This window comes from Seriola lalandi, unplaced genomic scaffold (assembly GCF_002814215.2).
Source record: "Seriola lalandi dorsalis isolate HSWRI2012SDOR001 ecotype SW California unplaced genomic scaffold, Sedor1 jcf7180002054898, whole genome shotgun sequence".
NCBI classification, from domain to species: Eukaryota; Metazoa; Chordata; class Actinopteri; order Carangiformes; family Carangidae; genus Seriola; species Seriola lalandi.
In genome coordinates, this window is record NW_019525450.1 from 2,367,039 (window position 1) to 2,379,396 (window position 12,358).

Genomic DNA, 12,358 nt, shown 5'->3' on the forward strand with positions numbered 1-12,358 from the left:
GATAATGGGAAATGCTGTTGATAACATTCAATCCTTCACAACATACTAACAACCAGTTGGATCACAGATAAAAAGCTATTTCTAACAAATATTCCATGACAGCCCTGTAGGAACAGACAGCCCACTTCCCAAAACAGACACAGCAGAGTTGGTTGAGCAGGCCAAGAACACCACATGCAATTGTTTTGCTATTGCCTTAAATGTAAAGCGCCCTTGTGGATAAATTAGGTAATTAGACAGTCCTAAACGTAACAAAAAATCTACAATCAATATCTCTAAACCCACAGCGCAACAAAGAAAGTGTCTTGAATATAGCAGAACATTTAGTGGCAAAACAGCTGTATATTTCCCTCAGGAGTTGGTGGGGACCAAAACAGAGCTAAAAGGACAGTTGCTGCAGGTTTGACAGGTAGATAAAAGAGGTGCCAATGCGAGTTACACTGACAAATAATCCTCAAACCATACAAAACAATAAAGCAAACAGCAAAATAGCACGGGAATATTCAACACAAAAAAACAGCTCTTCAAAAGCAAACAATTCAAATTAAATTTCAATGTTGCACTCAACCACGCAAGAAAGTAAGTTTGGGTGTGTGCGTGCGTGTGTGTGTGTGTGTGTGCCGCGCGCGCGTGTGGCCCAGCGTTTCCAAAGTTAAGTTCACTCAGTAAAAAGTCTGTTTCTCTTTTCCCCCACAACCCAAAATCAGCTCAGTTCAATCCAGTTTCACCAAATTAAAGAAGGTAAACTCAAACGACCGCTCCGGGTTTTACCGCGGATCCACACAACACAAATAAACCGGGAAATTCAAATGAAAATAACAGTGTCGCAGTTCAAACAGTAATTATCTACTACATATTCACCGGGTACTCACGGTACCGTTGCTCAGTCAGTAGATGCAGTTGTCAGTCAGGTGTGCAGAGTCGGCTGTAGTTCCGCCACGACCGGAAGCTCCTGGAGAAACCATGACTGGAAACATACATTCACTGGGAATTCTCCTCCCGACGCAGACGGCGTTTTCAATCCAGAAGGCTGCAATGAAGCAGAGTTTACAACGCGGTCAGATGAAGATGGTTGTTTTGTTAACTGACCCAAAGCCGGGCGGCTCTGAGACAGACATTTCTTCAAGGTAGGCTTCACACTGCGCGGGTTTTTTGGGCTCTGTGATTGGACTGTTGCAAGATTAGGGGCGTTAACTGTGGGAAACATGAATGAACTCTGGACCGGTGGGCGGTGGCGTCCTTCAGACGGCTGCCTGCTACCAAGTGAATATTGTTCATCAGGTGGATACAAACATGACTCCAAATGAATGTGAATGTTGCTCCATGTCTGCTGAATGTGATAAGTGAGTAAAGTTTATTAATATGGCACCATTCACAGATACAAATTCACAAAGTGTTTTGCTAGAATGAAAAATGAACTGTTTAAAAACAATGACAGCAAACAGCACAGGGCTGACTGGTTAAAATCACAGCAGCAACAAACAAATACGAACAAACATGCAAACGAGTACAGAAGTTCTGAACACAGATGACGAACTAAGTCAATATAAGGTAATAAATAAAATGAAGCAGCTCAGACAAGCTAACCAAAAGTCTTTCTGAATAAAAATGTTTTCAGCTGCTCCATAAAAATGTCACAGGAGTCTCGGGATCGCAACGACAAGGGCAAAGTACTCCATAAATTAGGTGCATCAACTTGAAAAGCACGGTCACTTCAGGTTTTATTGTGGGTTTGAGGGACAGACGTTAATTTTTGCTCAGCAAACCTAAGAGCCTGATTGGCTGTAGACATGAGGAGGAGGTCAGCAATATCCTGGGGTGTTTGACCATGCAATGCTCTAAAGGTTAGCACAAGTATTTTAAAGTGGATGCAGAATGTAATTGGAAGCCGCTGTGGAGAGGATAAAATTGGTGTGATATGTGATCTCTTGTTATTTCTAGTTAAGAGCCAAGCAGCTGCTTTTGCAATATTCCTCATGGGAAAACAAAACATGAATGCATAAGCTGGTTGAATAATTATCAAAGGACAGATTGGTCAAAGATCACAACTCAATTTTGAAGGTTTTGTTGGGACTCGGGGTGGTGAAGACCAAATGCTCTTTGTTCTACAGACAATAGAACTCACTTCCCTACAGTTCCTCACTGTTCATACCTGGGGACGACCCTCCCCCAGGGATATCACTGAACAGTCAGTGTTTGCCATTGTGTTACATGTGACCCCCCCCAGGATGTCACCATACAAAACTAGATCTCCTTCTCTGTTCCTTCTCTTCTTTCCATGGCTTGCTCAGGAGCAGCAGCTCCTGCTCCCCTCTCAGCTCTTCAAGGAGCAACAAAACTCCCAGCACCAGGTCAGCACAAGGCTACCTGGAACAACAGCTCTCTTGTCGGTAATATAATGTTTGCAGATGACACAACTCTAGTCTTCTCCCATTCAAATTTTAATTCACTGATTAAGGATACAAATGGTGGTTTAACTGCCTATGTTACATGGTCCAGATTAAATAAATTATTTATGAATACAAAAAAATCTAACTTTATCATTTTCAGTGGCAGAAAATCACACTCTAAGGATTTATGTAACATTACAATTGGGGAAATTGAGATGCCTCAAGTGCAAGATTCCTGGGAATTTTTGTTGATGAGACTTTGAGTTGGAGAGAACAAAGAAAAAATAAATCAATCTATTGGTATAATAAGGAGGGTTAGCCATTTTGTGACCACAAACGGTCTCCTTTCTCTTTATTATAGTCTAATTTAGCCCTATCTTTTATATTGTAATATAGTTTGGGCAAGTACTTTTTCTACTACTCTGAAGAAATTATTGGTCCTCCAGAAACGTTTTGTTAGGATTGCAACCCAATCAGATTCACACGTCTCATCAGCTCCTTTAATTCAGAAACTACAGATTATTTTTATTTATGATATCAACATTTTTCAAATATGTGTTTTTATTTATGGGATATATTGAATCAAAGGGAATATTCCTGAGCATTTTGAGAAACTTACTTTGAGGTAAACTTACAGGTCCATTCTTATTCGACTCATCATCTTATGATTTTCATCTTCCCAAATTTCTCATTTGCAGAGGTCAATTTTCAATAAAAATTTAGGCGTATAAAATTATGGAATGGCTTTCTCCATTTGGCAAAGAACTGTTCCTCTATAAAATCTTACAAATGAAGGTAAAAAGTGCTGTTTATAACCATCTTTCCCATGTACTACTGTCCATGTATTAATGTCTTATTTATTTCGCTCATATTGCACACACATTACATTCTCACATTTTTTGCTCTTATCTTGTTTTCATTATCGCTGTTAAATTTATTATATATATTTTGAATCTATCAGTTTCTCATAATTTTTATATGGGTTTTTGGTCTCTCCCTACACTATGCTATTTGTTTTCTATGTATTTGAAATTGTGCAAAATTAATTAAAAATAGTAATAATAATAATAATAATAATTTTGTTTGCTGTTGTTTGCCAACAATTCAGCCATGTCAGCCATGAAAGGTGTTGATATGTCAGTGTTGCGTTGTTCCCACTGCTCCCCAGTGACCAAAAAAATCAGTTTGATGCAGGTTTAAAGTCTGACATGAAACAGATTGGGGATGCAGCATTTTCTTAACTCAGCTGAAAATCTCTGCCAACAGTTTATCTACTGAAGGGTTTCCATCCAATAAAACACACAGTGCTAGTGCACCACAAGCAAAGACCCATCCTCTGGAACAACACCCATTACATGTGATGTTGCACTTTTTAAGGGCAAAAGACAAGATCCATTCACACATTCAAAAATTTAAACTGATAAATGTAAATGACTCATAATATGAATTCCCTGCCAAAAGCAATTCAAAAGTCGGCCACAAACTGTACTATATGTGTATTTTTGTATAATAATCCAACAGAGATACTGGGAATGTGACAGTCACAGTGTTAGTATATTGTCTTTTAGGTTTAGTAGAGTTAAAGGAGCTATTTGTAAGTTTTACATATCCAAGGCTAGCATTAGCTGCTGTTTACTTACCAGTCTAGAAGAAACATTGCAAGTTCAGCATTGTACTTCATTCCTTTACTCACTAAGCGCTATTTCCAGAGGTTCGAAAGAAACCCTCTTGTTTTGCTTCTACTTCTATCACTTATTTTATTGTACTGAAGTTAGCGTGCTAACCAGCTAGCTCTGGTTGATCCATCTCGTCAGTTTCCGATCTCGAGTCACAGCAGCATCCAGTCCGCCCTGAGGGTGTATTATGGGTTTTAGGTTTTTTGAATTAATCTGTTTTACCTTTGTTCTCCTTGTAAGTCCTCCTCCTGGCCAAAAGATGGGCCACTTGTTGAAATGGCTTCTTATAGACAGTCAGCAGGAAATGGAGCCCAACTGGGTGTCCAGGGGAGGCATCTGCTGGTCTTGATTTAAGTTAATCTTATCTTCTAAATTGTGTTGTTGTTTCTGATTGACAGATTACTTTTGTAAATACTTTGTGACTTTTGTTAATTACAGCTGCCTTGCCTTAGCCGTACTGCTCGGTCCCTGACAGTTAAAGGGTGACATCATTGATTTTTCACCAATGTTTCTACTCTAGGGAGTACATGTACTGTATATGAATGGCATTAAACTTCCCTCTGCCTTGTCTTCATTAAAATGTCTCTCTGCCTCCAGCTGAAAAACTCCTCCAGATGACACCATGTGGAGGAATTCTGCAAACTGCTCAAACTACAGGCTGTACTTTTGTAGACCTACCTCTAAGGACGGTCATAGGGCATATTCAAACTCAGGGACCAAAACAATGGCTCTGATATGCCGTTTTCTCAGTAGTGACAGGGGAAAGCTGACACTAAAAACACTAATGTATTTGATAAAAAAGTAGTTTCATGAGATCAGATATCAGATATTTGGTGCTACTCTAATGAGGCTGAATGCCGAGCTGTGAATCAGATACAACAGTGTATGGTAGAAGAGACGGTTGCTGGAGCTTTGTTACAACTGCAGCTGAAAGAGAGGCCCTGCGGCCAGGGTGGTGCGCTCCGCTGCACCCATCGGTGCTCAGCAATGACTGGTGCTTTGTGTGTGCGGCAGATGCACACTCATGGTGACTGAATTGAAGTCATCTCAGTGCAACCAACTTCCCTGTGCTCAGTTTCTTTCTTGTTTATTTACTTATTTTTGGGATGAAGTCGCTGATTCCACTGAGGTTTAGGCTTCCTGGTTCAATGTTGGTGTCAGATATTTGGTGCTGCTGGTATGAGGACTAATATAGAGTTGTGGAATTTGACCCAACAGCATATGGAGAAGGAAGCAGCAGCCTCAGCTTCGAGACAGCTGCAGCCGAGAGACAGGCCCTGTAGCCACGGTGGCTCGCTCTGTAGCAACCAGCGAAATCTGGTTAAAGATGAAACAGTATAAAAACGATTATAGTGACCAGAATTATCACAGTTACCAATATTATCACAGTATTGTTAATATGTGCTGAAAATGTTCAAAAAGTAATTTACACACAACCTGCAATCATTTCACCAAGTGAATGTTTGTATTTAAACAGTAGAATAATAAGAAGTCCAACACATCTGTGTCACAGATGAGGATAAGGGACCAGTAGCAGTACTGGGTTTGCCTTCTGCATGCCCACACTGTGAACAAGGAAAAAGAAAATGTATTATGATATTATTATTTTCCATGCTGTAACTTCTATTAGAGGCTAGCCGCTCAGTCTTTCTCTCCTGTGTGTATGTTACATCGCTCTTAACAGAACGGCAAACACGTCCAGTAGTGTAAAAGGAGTCAATTGCCTTTTCTTTAGCGTGCTTACTCGCTTTTAAAAAAATAGCTTGTGTCTGCTAACTTTGGTGTAAAAACAGTATTAGAAGGCTGAGAAATCTCCGGAGCAGAGCTGTCACTGCCTTCTTCAAGTTTTGAACAACGCATAACAAACCCGCTTTGCTTGCCACGCAAAAGTAAAATTAGCCACATTAATTAATTTAATTTGTAAATTAGTTGATTGTATTCTCAGATATGATTTTATTCATGGAACCCATTTTATATTTTCAGGAAATATTTGTGAGTCTACAAATGAATTTTTTTGTGTTTGTGGAAGGTGGTTTATATTTACAGATTATTATTATTTGAGTCACACAAATAATATTGAGACAAATCTAGCCCTTGAATAACATAAACACTCTTGACTAAAATTACATGGTCTTAGGAGAAATACAATGCGTTGACTGGTAATGGTCACCTACACTGTAGTTTCAATTAAAACGTAAGAGGCAGAAAATTCTGAATATCAAAGAGACTTTGTACTATTTATTTCCATTTCTTGCATGTCTCCCTGTCGCAAACACACTGTAGTTCTGTCTCTGTTGTGCTCTTACTGTCAGACATTTAAATGCTAATGAGTTGGTGTTTACTCTTTTCAGACAATATAGACTGACAGCATATATAGAGCTTTACTGCAGTCGAACTGGACCAAATTTTTTCTTCTCTATTCAAGACATGAACTTTAAAAAGCAATTGTTTCATTGCCAGACTCCAGTTTGTACTGTTACACCACAGGAGAGATCATAAAACGTGACTTGTTTATGAAGTTATCTACAGGTTTGTACATAAATCTTGGTTCAGGGTATCCCATTCTGTCACTTTTCTTAGTTCTAAAAATGCAACTTCATCTGTTTGTATTTTTTGTAAATATTATGCTTTAGCTACAATTATGTTCTTACATGACAGTAAAAATGAAGTTGTTAGTTCTTGTATCTGCCTGCTAGGTTTTAATTGGTGCATCTGTTACTGTTTTAAAGTAATAATCATAGTCGATCTGAGAGGGTTTTGTCCTTGTGACATTAATAATTACAAGAAGTATCCTGGAGTGCTACAGTTGATGACACTGTCATTCAAGGAAAGTAACAGCAAATCACACAGTAGAAAATTCTTTAATTGGACAAACAGTAACAGATAAAAAACATGAATATATACTGCATAGTCTGCTCTGAGTCCTTCTGCTTCAGCAACATCACTGACTGAGGATGGCTCCTCATTCTCCTCTATTTATGTACAAGTCAGCTGTGGCAGGTAACACTCACCAGAAGGATTATGACCAGGCGACCATGGACGTGCTCAAGAAAACAGAACCCAGGTTAATTGAGACAAAAAAATTGAATGATTCATTCCCACATTTTCTGTATAAATACTACAGGAATTCTTTATATGCAAATTATCTTGAAAATAGACCATAGTGCTATAACGTTAAATAAGATTCCACAGGGTAACTAAAAAGTGTATAATCATTAAAAAACTATTGACTTTGCGTCATCATGAAACTAGAATTACCACCTGGTGTGCTTGCAGGACATTATGATGTCACAGTGAAGCTGACCTTTGACCATTTGGATATAAAATGTCATCGCTTAATTTTATCCGCATACACATTTGATTTAAATGGTGTCAGAATTAGCATTTGAATTTGTGAGTTATAGCCAAAACTATGTTTTGTGAGGTCACAGTAACCTTGAACTTTGACCTTTGACCACAAAAATCTAATAAGTTCATCTTTGAGTCCAAGTGCAAATTTGGAGAAGTTCCCTCAGGGTGTTACTGAGAAATCATATTCACAAGAATGGCACGGACGGACAACCTGAAACCATAATGCCTCCGGCCCTGGCTGGAATATTATATAGGATCAGGTAACATTTACTCAGCTATTTAACTTATGCACAGTCTCACATACTGTACCTGCCTCGGGGGCTGGATGAAAAGGGATCCAGTTCCTCTTCATTCATTGTCCTCTTGTGCAGGTGTGAGGATCCGCAACCCCACCTCCTAAAATTATGTTTCTGTACAACTATATACACACTACTGCATATTCTTAACTTTGCATCTTCTCTCTTCAGTATTTGTGCTTCTTGTTACCTCCCTCCTGCCGTTAGGCTCCAAACGGTGGTTGGGATGCTCAGGTATGTCTAGCTTTCTAGCTTTCCGCCTGGACCGCTCTTCTGAGGAATGATGAGACCACAATCAGACCACAATCTTTCCATAAGCTTAACTAAGTGCTGTGAGCGCCTAAACACAACCATAAATAAGTTTAATAATGCTGTAGTCACTACAAGTGGATATTGTACTGGAAAGTATTTTGCTCCTTGCCAGATACGTATATTAATGTCTTGTCCTCATTATGTTAATAGAAAATGTAATCTGGTAATTATGTTTCGTACAAACACATTTGCTGTTCCAGTCTAGTTGTATAGAAACTTAATTTTTAGGAGACAGGGTTGCAGGAGTGGGGTGGTGTTTTGCCTGCAGCTATGGTGCAGTTGCAAAGTCTCAAATTAGGGTAAAAGCTCAAATATATTTTGAGCTTGTAAAGTAATGTTCACAAGTTTGTACATTTTTCAAGATGGACAACAGTGCAGGCTCCTCTGCGATCTAGATAGGTTTAATTAAATATTGTTGAACATGTAATGTGCTGTGTATATAACCACAGGGATCTGCTTTGTGATTGGATTGTCTTTGTCGAATCAGCTTCAGGTGTGAAAACAGGGTCAAAATTTGTATTTGTAACTTAAGTGTAACACACAGTGTGAATAAGTTTAACACAGTTTTCTGCTTTGTATCTGTATGTTCACCTCTTTTTTCACAGTGTCTATATGTAACCTCATCATTTGTTCACACATTTTTTTTCTTAGAACAAATACAAATCTCTTCTACTGATGTACAAACTTGAATTACTCATGCAGATTTATTTTACAAGTTTCCAAAGGTTGATTTACAACCGCAAACTTTGGCATTATTTGTGAATATCACTTTACAAGCTCAATATATATTACATATATATGTATATATATACACAGAATATTAAAATGTATTTCCAGGTGAGAAAATAATAGATCTAAATCTAAAAAGACCCTGACACTGGCCTTGGTTTTACCTCCACCATGAAGGATGTTGTACAGCCTTCCAGTCAGCGTGGAGTCTAACACAATCCCTCCTCAAACAGAGAATCTCCTAACCTGGTCAGGTACTGGCTCTACAGTGTTGGGGAATGTCAAGGATCCTTTGAGCCATTTTGAGTTTCCAGTGATGGATATTGGCAAACAGCTTGCCTCTGTGAGTAAGGATAACCTTCCATTTGATCAATCTTGCACCCGTCTCTAAGACTATACCCTCCAATAAATCAATAGCCTAGATGTGTTTGTCCTGGTGCTTTCCATTCTCCTCAAGTCCTTTCCATACGCTCCTGTCCTGAAGTACCTTTCTTTCCTTTTGCTACTCTCGACACGTCATCTTTGATATCCATGTCCCTTTGTTCTTCTTTTACATCTTATTTTTTAGGCTTATTTGTTAGACATGATCTAAAAGCTGTTGCAAATTGCGTTGTCTGCTAATTTCTCATGATACAGTATTTCACAGTATTTCCCAGTGTTTGTCATCAAACAGTACTTCACACTTGGCTGTCTGTTTTGGTTAATTTTATAGAGAACAAAGGAAACTCGCTGTATGCAGCAGCAAGGGAGAAGCCTTTTTGGACTGTGAAAGCTACAAGATATGTTAAACCAAACACAGAGGGAATTTGATTGAGAGTCGGGACAAGTGGCAATTTATCATCAAACAATGAAGTAAAGCACTGAGAACATCAGGACTTAGGGTGTTGGCGTTAATATTTTTCCATTAGGATTATTCCAGCCTGCAGAAGAAAACATTTTTATTTTTAATTTCATGTTAGAACAGAGTCATTATTTTGTATTACTCATAGGAACAAGTCTGTAGATGCCACAATTAAATTTCCTGAACAAAACACTTTTGGTATAGCTGTGCAATCCCTGCAGGGTTGCTAGTCGCCTTCATTCTCTCCTAAGATTTAGAGGAAGGGGGTATTTTCTAATGACTTCAAATAATCTCAAAGAGCGTCAGCCCCATATACCAATTATTAATTAGAAAATGGAAATCCCTCTGAGATCTTGTCTTAGTGCAAGAAAAAAAGAATTAGGTAGTCCCATAGTTGCCAAGCTGCAAGCCATTTCTAGTCCATCTTCAAATGTAGGGTGTACTGCCAAGTATCCACAAGAGATGAATAGATACATACATCAAAACGTCTTTACTCAGATTATATAGTGTGTTAATACACACAGTGACATTAACCTGCTGTTCAACTGTCTATTTCTGCATCAGTGCACAATTCAAATCCATTTGGTATCGAACATAAATGACCAACATGTAGCTCAACAACAAATGACCCAGTTTGAAACAGAAATAAATCATTATCATAATAAATCATTTATCATTTAAGTGTACTATACTGTATGAATGCGAAGCAATTCACATGTGTTAATCACATTTTTATTGCCAATGTTTGAAGATATTTTAATGTAACTTAAAAATGAGACCTTTCCTGACTTTCTTGATTGCGTATAGCCTAGTTGAGTTGTTTCTTTGTAAAAGACTCGGGATGAAAGTGCAACAGTAGCTAACGTTAGCTGCCACTGTCAGACCCATTCAGTACACTAACGTTACTTGACAATATGAAAGGTCATTTTTATTATGCTGAAAGTGTGGCAACATAGCTCATTTATAATATTCTGTCTAGTTCAGTATACGTTAGCGTTATCATCCATCAAATTTAGCTATGCTGACATCTCTGAGGCTCTCGGTGAAAGATAGACAAACAGCGATTGATAAAGCTAGCTAGCTGGGTAACGGCGTCATATCATATAAACGCAGTCAATGTATCGTGCAATGAGAATGGTTGTTGTTGTCTCAATACACAGTTATATTTCCTTATGCACAATCAACAGTAGTTCAGTAATTCCTAGTCATTTATTGGTAATAGTTCAGTTCAGAATATATATAGTTGACATTTCTGACACTGAATAAACTATTTAAGTATCAATTTAACAGTTTATTATTGCCTAGAAGCAAGTTTTAAAGTATAAGTGTAACCTTTTTCTTACTTGTCTTCCAAATGTGACCCTCTTCTTTGAGCATGCATCCCCTTCTGACCCTGCTTTAAAAACTGCATGCAATTATTTTTTTTCTACCTCTTATCAGCAAGGAAATTCATAAGACCCTTCCCTCTGTCCGTGGCCTGGCGACAAATGGCAGAGCTCATCTCTCATCCTCGTTAACCAAGTGGCTAGTCTTCTTAATGAGCACTATTAAAGGTAAAGTGTCATTACCGCAGCACTCTGTCTATTCATTACAACCATCAATGTCCATTGATGTCTGTCTTCATCTAATCATAGAACTCTATTGCGAGCACTTGTCTTCATCTATAACCTCCCCCTCACATTACACCAGATTAATGTCAAATTTCCTTCTTTTTGCCACATTCACTTTTGCTATTGTGTCCCCCTGCTCATAAAGCATCACAACTGTCAGCTGACGGAGAGACACAGTTCACTTAAAGTTCTGATGTAACTCTTGTGTGAGTGTGAGAACTGCCTTAAAAACTCATTGAAGTTTACTGAAAAACACTCACCTGTTATCAAATCAATGCATACAAATGGGTTTGTCAATTTCAACTTACAGTTGTTGTCTTGATATCTACTTCAGAACTTGAAATCTTTGAGGTAGTTACTTGTGGGAAATTGTGAGCACCCATGGAGAGATTATACTTTGGGGTAACCATATCAGAGGATTGGGCTATTGTCCAAAGATACTGTATATAGGAAAAAGTCAAAGTAGTAAATACTCTATTTAACTTTCTTGGTGTCCGGACAGTCCACTGTCGGTTTTGACTCTCGTCTCATGTAGTGACATTAAAGTGTTTCATTTTGCGCCACCTTTTAAACTCCTCCCAGCCGACCCAATTGGCTCCTAATAAGTGCACTATAACTTTCAAACTAAGGCTGTTGCAACCAATATAACACATCCCATCCATTAGACTTTCTGACATTGGATGAGTTTCTTGCTATGCTAGAGGCTCTAAGGATGGGAATGACTTTGTTCCGGACGGAAACATCTCAACTATTGGATGGATTTTGTACTGACATCCATGTCCCTAAAGGATGGATCCTACTCACTTTGGTAATCCCCTGACTTTTACCTCACCTCCATCATCAGGTCAAAATTTTACTTTTTACAGTCCAGCAACCAGCAGTAGCAGTTTTAAGATGTGGCACTGACATTTGCTATGTCAAAGTTTCCATCCGGAGTAGTAATACTATTTGTAATTAATTGACTAATGTATTAGCTGCACCATAGCATTACATCATTTAGCTAATGTAATCTTATGGTGCAGTTGACGTGTGATTTGCAGCACAGCTATGTCAGGTAACACTCAAGAAAAAAAATTATGAATTGCCTATGTTCACTACAACAGCCATAATCTGATCTTTTTTCACTGTCTGAATAAATTACACATATTAGAGT